Source organism: Corylus avellana, chromosome 4 (assembly GCF_965113065.1).
Source record: "Corylus avellana chromosome 4, dhCorAvel1.hap1.2, whole genome shotgun sequence".
Lineage (NCBI taxonomy): Eukaryota > Viridiplantae > Streptophyta > Magnoliopsida > Fagales > Betulaceae > Corylus > Corylus avellana.
This window is the reverse complement of record NC_142493.1, coordinates 26,777,110-26,788,496: the sequence shown is the minus strand read 5'-3', so window position 1 is coordinate 26,788,496 and position 11,387 is coordinate 26,777,110. Positions and strand designations below refer to the sequence as shown.

At 39.5% G+C, this 11,387-nt stretch overlaps 4 pseudogenes; all 4 read left to right on the top strand.

The window, feature by feature from the left end:
- Positions 1-562: 562 nt before the first annotated feature.
- Positions 563-1,665, top strand: LOC132178324 (serine/threonine-protein kinase BLUS1 pseudogene; annotated as a pseudogene).
- A 1,079-nt stretch (positions 1,666-2,744) lies between these two features.
- Positions 2,745-3,887, top strand: LOC132178323 (serine/threonine-protein kinase BLUS1 pseudogene; annotated as a pseudogene).
- A 2,460-nt stretch (positions 3,888-6,347) lies between these two features.
- Positions 6,348-7,559, top strand: LOC132178320 (serine/threonine-protein kinase BLUS1 pseudogene; annotated as a pseudogene).
- Positions 7,560-9,791: 2,232 nt separating this feature from the next.
- Positions 9,792-10,898, top strand: LOC132178319 (serine/threonine-protein kinase BLUS1 pseudogene; annotated as a pseudogene).
- The last annotated feature ends 489 nt before the right edge of the window (positions 10,899-11,387 follow it).

Below are 11,387 nucleotides of genomic sequence, written 5' to 3'. Positions count from 1 at the left end.
ATTATGTTTATTTAATTTGACATGGAGAGTGTGCTGGCGCCTCAAGATGACATGGAAAAGGTTACCTGTCATTTTTTAAAATCAGAAATAAAAAAACATGTGTCACATTTTTATTGGATGTGACGTGGCAATGAAACGGTTTCCGTTAAGTCATTTAACGAAAAATGAGTTTAGAGAGTAAAATATTATTTTGATTTACCCTAGGGACCTATAAATTGTTTTTTATACCACATAAAATAATTTGTAAATTAGACCAACTAGATAGACCAATTTTATATTTATCCCTTTTATTTACTTGTTGATCGATATGGCCTTGGCTGAGCCCAATTTTATGATGGATAGGCTCTTATGTGAATATGGGCCTCTCTCTCTCTCGGGTCAAAATATATAACCGCACTCTTACCTTCTTTTTCCTCATCCTTTTCTTCATAACACACACACACACACACACATGCATACATATATATGATTCATCGTCTTGCTCTCATTAGCCGACCTTATCCAAGAATTAAACCCAGCAAAACAACTCTAGCAAACCCATCCAAGATCAGTAGGCGATTCCATGGCTCACGAAGAAGAGCATAAAGTGGTACTCCAATACCCATTGGACGCAAACTCGTACAAGATTCTTGATGAAGTTGGTAGTGGTTCTAACTCTGTTGTTTACAAGGCCATATGCGAGCCCATGAACATGGTGGTGGCAATCAAATCCATCAATCCTGTCAATCAGGGTCGTGGTACCGCCACTTAGTGACAATCCCAATATCGTTTTTGACCCATTTCTCCCACCCAAACGTCCTCAACCCCCTCTGTTCTTTCATGGTTGATGATCGCCTTTGGGTGGTGATGCCATTCATGTCCGCTGGTTCTTTACAATCCATAATGACTTCTTCTTTCCCAAACGGCTTCTCCGAGCCATGCATCGCCATAATTCTTAAAGAAATTCTAAGCGCCGTGTCCTATCTTTACAATGAAGTAGACATTCAAATATACATCAAGGCCAGTAACATCCTCATTGACTCAAATGGGTCCGTGAAGCTTGCAGATTTAGGAAGGCCCTCAATGTCCGATGAATCAAGAACGTCTTATTGGATGGCGCCGGAGATAAGAAACGAAGACGAAGATGATTGCTCCTTCACGTTTCATATATGGTCCTTTGGAATCACTGCGTTAGAATTGTCCCACGGAAGCCCTCCTTTGTCTCATCATGATCACCTCCCTCATTCAAAGCACAAGAATTTCTCCAAGGCTTTCAAACACATGGTGGCTTCGTGTCTCCATCAAGATCCATCAATGAGGCCCTCGGCAGAGACAATATTGAAGCATTCCTTCTTCAAGAATTGCGGGGGTTTGGATTTTCTTGTAGAGAATGTGTTGCAGGGGCTGCCTAGTGTTGAAGAAAGGTTCAAGAAAAGCAAGATTGCTAAGCATGGCGATGATGATGATGATGAGGGTGGTGACTCATCAGCGAGGCAGAGTGTAAAAGAGACAAGGATGATAAGTGGGTGGAGCTTCAACGAGGAAAGGTTTGAACTCGACCCAATCTTCCAAACCGAGTCCACCGACGACGATTCAGTTGTGAAACAAGCCAAGAGGTTGTTTGGCGGTGAAGGTGAAACTGTGATACAAGTTAAGAAGAAAAGGCGGCGCCGATGGCAGCGGTGATGAATGAATTAGAAGGACATTTAATTAGCAATGTGTATTTCTTTTCTAACAAGAGAAAGCTGAAAATTTTCTTTCTAGTACAACTCTGTTGCATGCCTTCGTATGGACTATGGAGGGAGATAATTTTTGTCTATCTGGTGTTACAATAGAGATAGCTGCATTGTAATAGTCTTGTAGTTGTGGTGATCGATCATTTGATTCTAATAAAACAAGTTTCCATTTCCCACTTCTCAGGCTTCAGATTTCTGGTGTTTGATAGAAGAACAATATTTTGCTAATTGGAGTTTTTTAACTTCAATGATTAATTAAGGAAATTGACATTAATAAATGTCAATATTTGGTGGCCTGAAAAAAGAAGAATATGTTTGACAGAACTTTTTGTAATTATTAAAATTTACAATTATCTAACTATTTCAAAGCTAGTCCCTGCAATATAAATTAAGTACAAGATAATTGCATTGACGGAGGAATCATGAGAAGAGTAGACGTACGTTTACACTGAAGCAAAAAAATGGAGTACCAGAGGGATAGTAGTAACACTTAGCTAGGAATAGAGACTGAGACAATTAGCTAGCTAGAGTGGATATGAGCTACTTTAAAGTGATAGAGCTCGAGTAATCGTAGTCATAATTGATCTTACTTTTAAGATATGGAACCTCATTAAAGTACCTTCTAACTAACAATTCCATCTTTTAATATATATCTTTTTTCACTCATTTATTTCTAAAGAATAAGCTCTTAAACCAACCAAAATAAAAAATAAAAAAGAGTTCATCTTGAATAACTGCATAAATGAATACAGAGAAAAGCTCAAAACATATATAAGTATATAACCGCGCGCTCAAGCAGTTTCTCCTTCTCAACTCTCACAAGAAAACCACTAACATCCCTCCTTTCTTTTCATAATATATAAATATATATATCATCGTCTTGCTCTCATTGGCCCGCCATATTCAACAATAAAACCCAGTAAAACAAATCTAACAAACCCATCCAAGATCAACGTGGTTAGTTTCATGGCTCACGAAGAAGAAGAGCCTAAAAAGATTCCTGATGAAGATAGAGATCACGATGTTTACAAGGCCATATGCTTGCCCATGAACTCCATGGTCATGGCAATCAAAGCCACCGATCTTGATCAATCACGGCCGGATTTGGAAAATGTTGGACCCAAAAACGCTAATCTTTGGCTGGTGACGCCAATTAATTCCGCTGGTTCTTTACAATCCATAATGTCCTCTTCTTTCCCAGACGGCTTATCCGAGCCATGCATTGCAATTGTTCTCAAACAAACTCTAAGCGCCTTGTCCAATTTTCACAGCCAAGATTTCCTTCACGGAGATATCAAGGCAAGTAACATCCTGATTGACTCAAATGGATCCGTCAAGCTTGCATCATCCTCTTTGATGCTCACTCATGACGTTGCGGGCGCGCCTTATTGGATGGCACCGGAGGTAATTAACTCGCAAAATAATGGTAATTACAGCTTGAAGGTTGATATATGGTCCTTTGGAATCACTGCGTTAGAATTGGCCCGCGGACGCCCTCCTTTGTCTCGCCTCCCTCCTTCAAAGCACAACAACTTCTCCGAGGCTTTCAAAGACATGGTGGCTTCTTGCCTCCATCAAGACCCATCAAAGAGGCCCTCCGCAGAGACATTGTTGAAGCATTCCTTCTTCGAGAATTGCAGGGGTTCAGATTTTCTTGTTAAGAATGTCTTGCAGGGGTTGCCGCCTAGTGACGACTCAGCTATGGTGGAGGGTCTGGTGGCGTTGAGGAGGGGCTTGGGTGAGCAAAGGGAAACGGTGAGCAATCTGATTGATTTGGAGATGGGGAGGGAGCAGAAGATGCCTAGTGACTCAGCTAGAAGGATTATCAGTGGGTGGAACTTCAACGAGGAAAGGTTTGAACTCGACCCAGTCTTCCCAACCGAGTCCACTACAATAATTGAAGACAAGAGAGGTGAGTTGGGTGAGACAGGCGAGTTAATTGATCATAGTGATCAGGCTGAGAATAGAAGAAGGGAAGCGATGATGGAGGATCTGGATCTGGATGACTTGAAGCTTAGCTTGTATCTGCAAATGGTAAGAGTGGAGAATCTGATTTTTCAGTTACGTGAGAAGGAGGAGAAGGCTAAGGTTATAGAGAGGCAGAGGGTTGAGTTGGAGTACGAGAAAGAGTGGAACTTAAAGAAGTTGGAGATGGATTTGGAAGATCTCTAGCTGATTGATCGAGCATTGTGTATTTCTAATAAGAGAAAGCTAAATCATGTGCTTTGTATAGCCTTTTGGTGATCATTTGATTCTAATAAAAATTTGTGTCTTTCTTTTGGTGCAAAAATGTTGCTTTTACATGCCTGTGGTGGATATATAATTTTCAATTATGACTGGTTTTGAAGTTCTTTTATATTTGTTTTGATCATGCATATATAGTCATTGATCTAATTCCTTTAAGATATGAAACTTCCATGTCACTGTGAAATTAAGCTGGTTTTGTTGCTAGTGTAATATTAAAGGTGCCTTTTGTTGTTAATGCTTACGGTTGAGATTTAGATTCTATACTTGTTTTTGTTTTCCCCCATTAATTCTATTTTCTTAATCAATTCTAAGCCCACCACAGGTCAGGGTGGGTCGTGGCCCTACAAACTCCTTAAAAAAAAAAAAATGTTACTTCATAAGGAAAAATTTGAACTTATTGGTCAACGGCCCTCACATCCCACCCCTAGCCTCTTGTATTTACTTTGAGTAATGCTAACTTATTCCCACCGTTTTACACCCATTTTTTTACACTTATACGTGGCTTTTCAAATCAATAATAGATTAAAAAAAATCTAATAAAATCCATCTCATATTTAATGATGGTTTTTGTTGGGGAGAGAAATACTAAAGGAGTCTAGCAAGAGTAAGTTAATATACGTACTGGAACACCACTTCTAGACCAAAAGCCTAAGCTAATAATAAGCTTAGGTTCAATGCATGTACAACAAATCTCCCCTCACTTGTGAATCTTTTTCACATTACCAAACTCTCCCTCATACAAGAGTGTCACACGGAATTTCATTCTTTCATAAATCCCTTATCTCTCTTGTTTTAGAGAGAGAAGCTTTGGAAAACCCTAGGGTTCTTTCCCAGCCGCCTCCCTAGTGAGGCCCTCTCCTCCGCCTTGTGCGGCCCTTTTGAGGAGAAGGAAAAGGCAATTTCCTCTCTCTCTCCCCCCCTCTCCTCCGTTTTTCTCTTGTTTCCTTGCCAATTTGTTTGGGTTTTCTATATTTTTTGTCGTTTTCTTGTGCAACAGCACCGCCCGTCGCCGTTCCTCACTACCGTCACCGATCAGCCACACCTTCTGCCGACCACACAGCGTCGTCCAGCCCATCGTCCCCTATCCTCGCTGCTCAGCCCATCGTCATCAGCCACGCCTTCAACTGACCATATAGATCGGGTTTCAAAAAAACCCGATCTACTCACCCATGTTGTTGTTTTACCGTTGTTTTCCTGTATTGTATTTTCTTTTTGTTTGGTTGTACTGTTTTTCATATTTCCTGTGGGTAACAATCTCCTTGTCCCGATGTGGATCGATCTTGTGTGAGAGTTTTTTGTTTTCGGTGGTCGTCCTTCAACAGCTCCTTTACGGTTTTCTGCAATGCTATCTCTGCAACAATTATTTAACCGTGACTATTGCCTTTACTGCATAGAACTCTTCACTGAGTTATTTTGCTTATCTGCACTGCCTTGTGTGGCCTTTCAATAGGCTTGGCTTGTTTATGGTTTCTCTTGAACCGTGAATAAAACCATTGCTTACTATTTGGTCTTTTTGGACTTTTTCTTGTATCTTCCTCTGTATTTGTGCTGCAGTTTTCGTTTGGGCTTTATTGTTAGGGTGCCCACCTTTTTGTTGTTGTTTGATCCCATGTAACCCAGTTTCCCTTATTTGATTAGGCAAAAAAAAAAAAAAGTGTCACACGTTCTTCAAGAGAAACAACGCTTTTTAGGCTCTAATACCAATTGTTGGGAAGAGAAATACCAAGAGAGTCAAACAAGGGTAAATTACGTACTCTTTTTCTTTACACTTTAACAATGTGGTGGGACACAAACCTCACAAGTGCACGTACAACTGTTTCAAAAACCACCTATGAGTATTGTGAAAAAATTGTGTAAATAAATGGAAGTCAATATAGCATTACGCTCTCTCTCCTAAAAACCTTTTTCCATTCAATTTTCTCTCATACACTATACTAATTCAAACATCATAGTTATTTCTCGCCGGCTGACTCGTGTAAGTTCTTTTGCTAATTTCTTATTGCTTTGCATAAATTTTTGATTCGTACCTCAGCACACGGTCAACTAGGGATGTACACGAATGACGGTTTTTAATCAATAATAATCAAACTTTTATTAGTTTTGGCTACATTTTTTAAAAAGAAAAATGCTAGTACCCATGCTTGCTTTTAAGAGAAAAATGTTCTTTTTGGAGCGCTTTCATGCATCGTCTTCCGCTCAAAGCATATAACCACGCGCGCTCTGTCTAAACAGTTTCTCCTTTTCAACTCTCACAAGAAAACTGCTAAATAAAATCCCTACTTTCTTTTTCCTCGTTCTTTTCTTCTTTTCATAACAGTTTCTTTTCAACGAAGAATCAAACCAATGCAGTAAAACAAATCCAAGTTCAGGTGATTAGTTTCATGCATGGCTCACGAAGAAGAAGAAGATCAGAATGAAAAGGCCCAAACCCCATCGGCCACAACCTTCTCCAAGTCCAAGACGTACATCTTTCTTGATGAAATTGGTATCGGTTTTACCGGTGTTGTGTACAAGGTAATGTGCTTTCCAAAGAACTCCATGTTGGTGGCAATGAAAGCCGTGGATCTTGATCGATCCCGGCCGGCGCATATAGTTAATGTTGAACGTCAAGTCCGGACCATGTCCTTTCTTTCCCACCCCAACATCCTCACCCCTTACTGTGACTCCTTCACACATGTTACCGGACGTCACCTTTTGGTGGCGATGCCATTAATGTCCTCTGGTTCTGTAGGATCCATAATATCTTCTTCTTTCCCACACGGCTTATCCGAGCCATGCATCGCCATGCTTCTCAAACAAACCCTCACCGGCTTGTCTTTTCTTCACAGCCAAGGACTCCTTCACAGAGACATCAACCCCCGTAAAATCCTCATTGACTCAGATGGATCCGTCAAGCTTGCGTCATCCTCTTTGATGTTCACTGATGCTCCGGGCACTAATGGTATGTCACCGGCGCAAAAATATGGTTACGGCTTGAAGTTTGATATCTGGTGCTTTGGAGTCACTGCATTAGAATTGGCCCACGGATCCGGACGCTCTTCTTCAAAGCTCAAGAAGTTATCCAAGGCTTTCAATGACATGGTGGCTTCGTGTCTCCATCAAGATCCATCAAAGAGGCCCTCGGCAGAGACATTGTTGAAGCATTCCTTCTTCAAGAATTGCAAGGGTTCGGATTTTCTTGTAAAGAATGTCTTGCAGGGGCTGCCTAGTCTTGAACAAATTTTCAAGGAAAAGAAGGTTAAGGTAATTTCGCGGTTGACGACCAATAACAATGGCGCTGAGGGTGGTGACTCATCAGTTGTGAAAAAATTTCGGTTTGGCGATGAATCTATATTAACTGAAGTCACGTTGGAGCGTCTGGTGGCGTTGAAGAGGAGATTGGATGAGCGATGGTCAACGGTGAGCACTATGATTGTTCAGTGGCTTGGGGAGGAAGGTGGGGAGGTGAGCAATGAGGAGCAGATGGCTCAGGTTATTGAGAGGCAGAGGGTTGAGTTGGAGAATGAGAGAAAGAGGACGTTGGAGTTGGAGATGGAGTTAAATTTACTCGAGCGCCAAATTTCTGGTTCATATGCCAGTTGTAGTGGCCGACGCTAATTAATTATAATTCTGCTGATTGAAGATTGTTTCAGTTCAAAATTTTAATCTCGTTTTTTGTTTCAGTTTATTAAAATTTACAATTATCTAACTTTGGTCAAGACTAGTCCCTCTAATTAATATAAAGTACGACAAGATAATTGGATCGAGCGAGAAATCATGAGAAGTACATAAAACGATTACACTAAAGCATACAAAATTAGAGAAGTTAGAGTGCCCCAGACAAAGTTTTTCTTCAAATTTGGTTAGATAAATTTCCTTCAATCTAGTCTATAAAAGTGACATATGTCCGTTGAACATGTGAGATGTACATATTTTTTTTAATAGCATAAACAAAGTTAGAATAAATTTTATTAAAAACTCATGTGCATCTCACATATTATTAAAAAAATAGACACATGTCATTTTTATGTGCAAATGGTAAGCGTGGAGAATCTAATTTTTCAGTTACGTGAGGAGGGGGAGGAGATGGCTAAGGATATAGAGAGGCAGAAGGTTGAGTTGGAGTATGAGAAAGAGTGGAACCTAAAGAAGTTGGAGATGGATTTGGATCGGAAGATCTCTAGCTGATTGTGCAAGCTAGGACATTTATATAGCATTGTGTATTTCCAATAAGAGAAAGCTAAATAATGTGCTTTGTATATGGTCTTGTGGTGATCATTTGATTCTAATGAAAAAAATTGTGTCTTTCTTTTGGTGCAAAAATGTTGCTTTTACATGTGTGGTGGGTATATAATTTTCAATTATGACTGGTTTTGAAGTTCTTTTATATTTGTTTGAATCATGCATATATAGTCATTGATCTCCCTTGGTGTTTCCACGTGGTTTTGTTGCCACGTGGCATTTGTTGTTAATGCTTATGGTTTAGATTTAGATTCTGATACTTGTTCTCTTTTCCCCATTAATTCTATTTTTTTTTTTAATCAATTATTTTCCATACATGGAAAATAATTGAACAATTCTAAGTCCACCACATGGCAAGCATCAATGGCGAAGCCACGTTAATTAAGGCCAGGGCGGGTCGTGCCTGGCCCTACAAACTCCTACAAAAAAATAAATTACTTCATAATTAAGGAAAAATTTAAACTTATTGATCAACTGCCCTCGCATCTCACCCCGGCCCTCTTGTTTTTATTTTGAGTAATGCAAACTTACTCCCACTTTTTTACACTCATTTTTTTATATATATGTGGCTTTTAAAATCATCATTAAAGTAAAATCTAATAAAGATCCATCTCATATTCAATGATTTTTTTTTTTTTTTTTTTATTTTTTTTTGGAGAGAAACACCAAGGGAGTCTAACAAGAGTAAGTTGATATACATATTAAAACATCACTTCTAAACCAAAAGCCTGAGCTAATAATGGGCTTGGGTTCAATGCATGTACAGCAAATCTCCCCTCACTTTTGAGTCTTTTTTATATTGACCAAACTCTCCCCTCACTTGTGAGTCTTTTCCACACGGACCAAACTCTCCCTCACACAAGAATGTCACACACAAGAACATCATGGGTACTCCTAGAGAAACAACGCTCTTTAGGCTCTGATACCAATTGTTGGGGAAAGAAATACCAAGAAAGTCAAACAAGAGTAAATTAATATACATATTATGACACTACTTTTAGTCCAAAACCTAAACAAATTGACACAAACCTCACAAGTGCAGGTACAACCGTTTTAAAAACTACATATGAGTGTGAAAAAATTATATAAAGAAGTGGAAGTAAGTATAACTTTACGCTCTCTCTCCTAAAAACCTTTTCCGTTCAATTTTCTCTCATACACTATACTAACTAATTTAAGCGTTATAGTAATTTTCGCTAACTCGATCCATTAAGCTCTTTTGCTAATTATTTCTTATCTTTTTGCGGGCATTTTTTATTCATATATACCTCAGCCCACGGTCAACTAGGCATGTACACGAATGACAGTTATTAATTAATAATAATCAAACTTTTATTAGTTTTGGCGACATTTTTAAAAAAGAAAAATGCTCGAACCCACGCTTGCTTTTAAGAGAAAAAATGTTCTTTTTGGAGCGCTTGCATGCATCGTCTTCCGCTCAAAGCATATAATTAACCACGCGCGCTAGCCGTGTCTTAACTGTTTCTCCTTTTCAACTCTCACAAGAAAACAGCTAAATAAAATCCCTACTTTCTTTTTCCTCACTCTTTTCATCGAAGAATCAAACCCAGTCAAACAAATCCAAGATCAAGGTGTACGTTTAGTTTCATGGCTCGCAAAGAAGAATTTCTTGAAGAAGACCCATCGGACACAACCTTCCCCGAGTCGTACAAATTTCTTGATGAAATTGGTGTCGGTTGTACCGGTGTTGTGTACAAGGTAATATTGTGCTTGCCCAGGAACTCCATGTTGGTGGCAATCAAAGCCATTGATCTTGATCAATCCCCGGAGGATATAGAAAATGTGGAACGTCAAGTCCTGACCATGTCCTATTTCTTCCACCCAAACATCCTCACCCCTCACTATTTCTTCGAAAATGATGGACGTCGCATTTTCGTGGTGATGCCATTCATGTCCGCTGGTTCTGTACGATCCATAATATCTTCTTCTTTCCCACACGGCTTCTCCGAGCCATGCATCGCCATAATTCTCAAACAAACCCTCACCGGCTTGTCTTTTCTTCACAGCCAAGGACGCCTTCACAGAGACATCAAGCCCGGTAAAATCCTCATTGACTCAAATGGATCCGTTAAGCTTGCATCATCCTCTTTGATGTTCACTAATGCTCCGGGCACTTATGGTATGTCACAGTTGCAAAAATATGGTTACGGCTTGAAGTGTGATATCTGGTCCTTTGGAATCACTGCATTAGAATTGGCCCACGGATGCCCTCCTTTGTCTGATGATCACCTCCCTCCTTCAAACCTCAACAAGTTATCCAAGGCTTTCAATGACATGGTGGATTCGTGTCTCCATCGAGATCCAACAAAGAGGCCCTCGGCAAAGACATTGTTAAAGCATTCCTTCTTCAAGAAATGCAAGGGTTCGTCTTTTCTTATAAAGAATGTCTTGCGGGGGCTGCCTAGTGTTGAAGAAAGGTTCAAGGAAACCAAGATTAATCTACTTGCGCGGTTTACGACCAATAACAATAATGGCGATGATGATGATGATGCTGAGGGTAGTGAACTCGTTCCAGTGTACCCAACCGAGTCCACCGACGATTCAGTTGTGCAAAAAGTTTGGTTTGGCGGTGAATCCATAATAATTGAAGACGAGGGAGGTGAGTTGGGTGAGTCTGGCGAGTTAATTCCGAGTTCACCGGGTCAGGTTGTGGAAAAGGCGGCACATGGCGATGGTGCTACTGCTGCTGATTGAAGATTGTGTATTTCTATTCTAATAAGAGAGACCTGAAAATAATTAATTTGCTCTGTGCATGAATGTGTCACAATAGATCGATCATTTGATTCTAATAAAACAAGTTTCCGTTTCTGATCAGTCTTCATATTACTTTCTGGATGAACAATTATATTTTATTAAGGCAGGCAGCTGAAAACTAATTTTGTGTCTTTCTTTTACTGCTGCCTTTAATTCTGTGGATTAACCATGACTGGTTTTGAAGATTTTTTATATTTGTTTTCCGAATTTTATTGGAAACAATTAAGCAATTGAGTATTGATTTCATTCCAAAAGCCCGGAATATCTGGGCGTCACCATCCTACCATAACAACCATGCAATTGCCTTGGATAAATAGTACCTGTAACTAATGTTGGATTTATATTTGAACTTCAATGACTAATTAAAGAAATTGTGTTAACAAAAATATTGAGTAGTACTATAGCATTAATAAATATCAATGTCTTGTG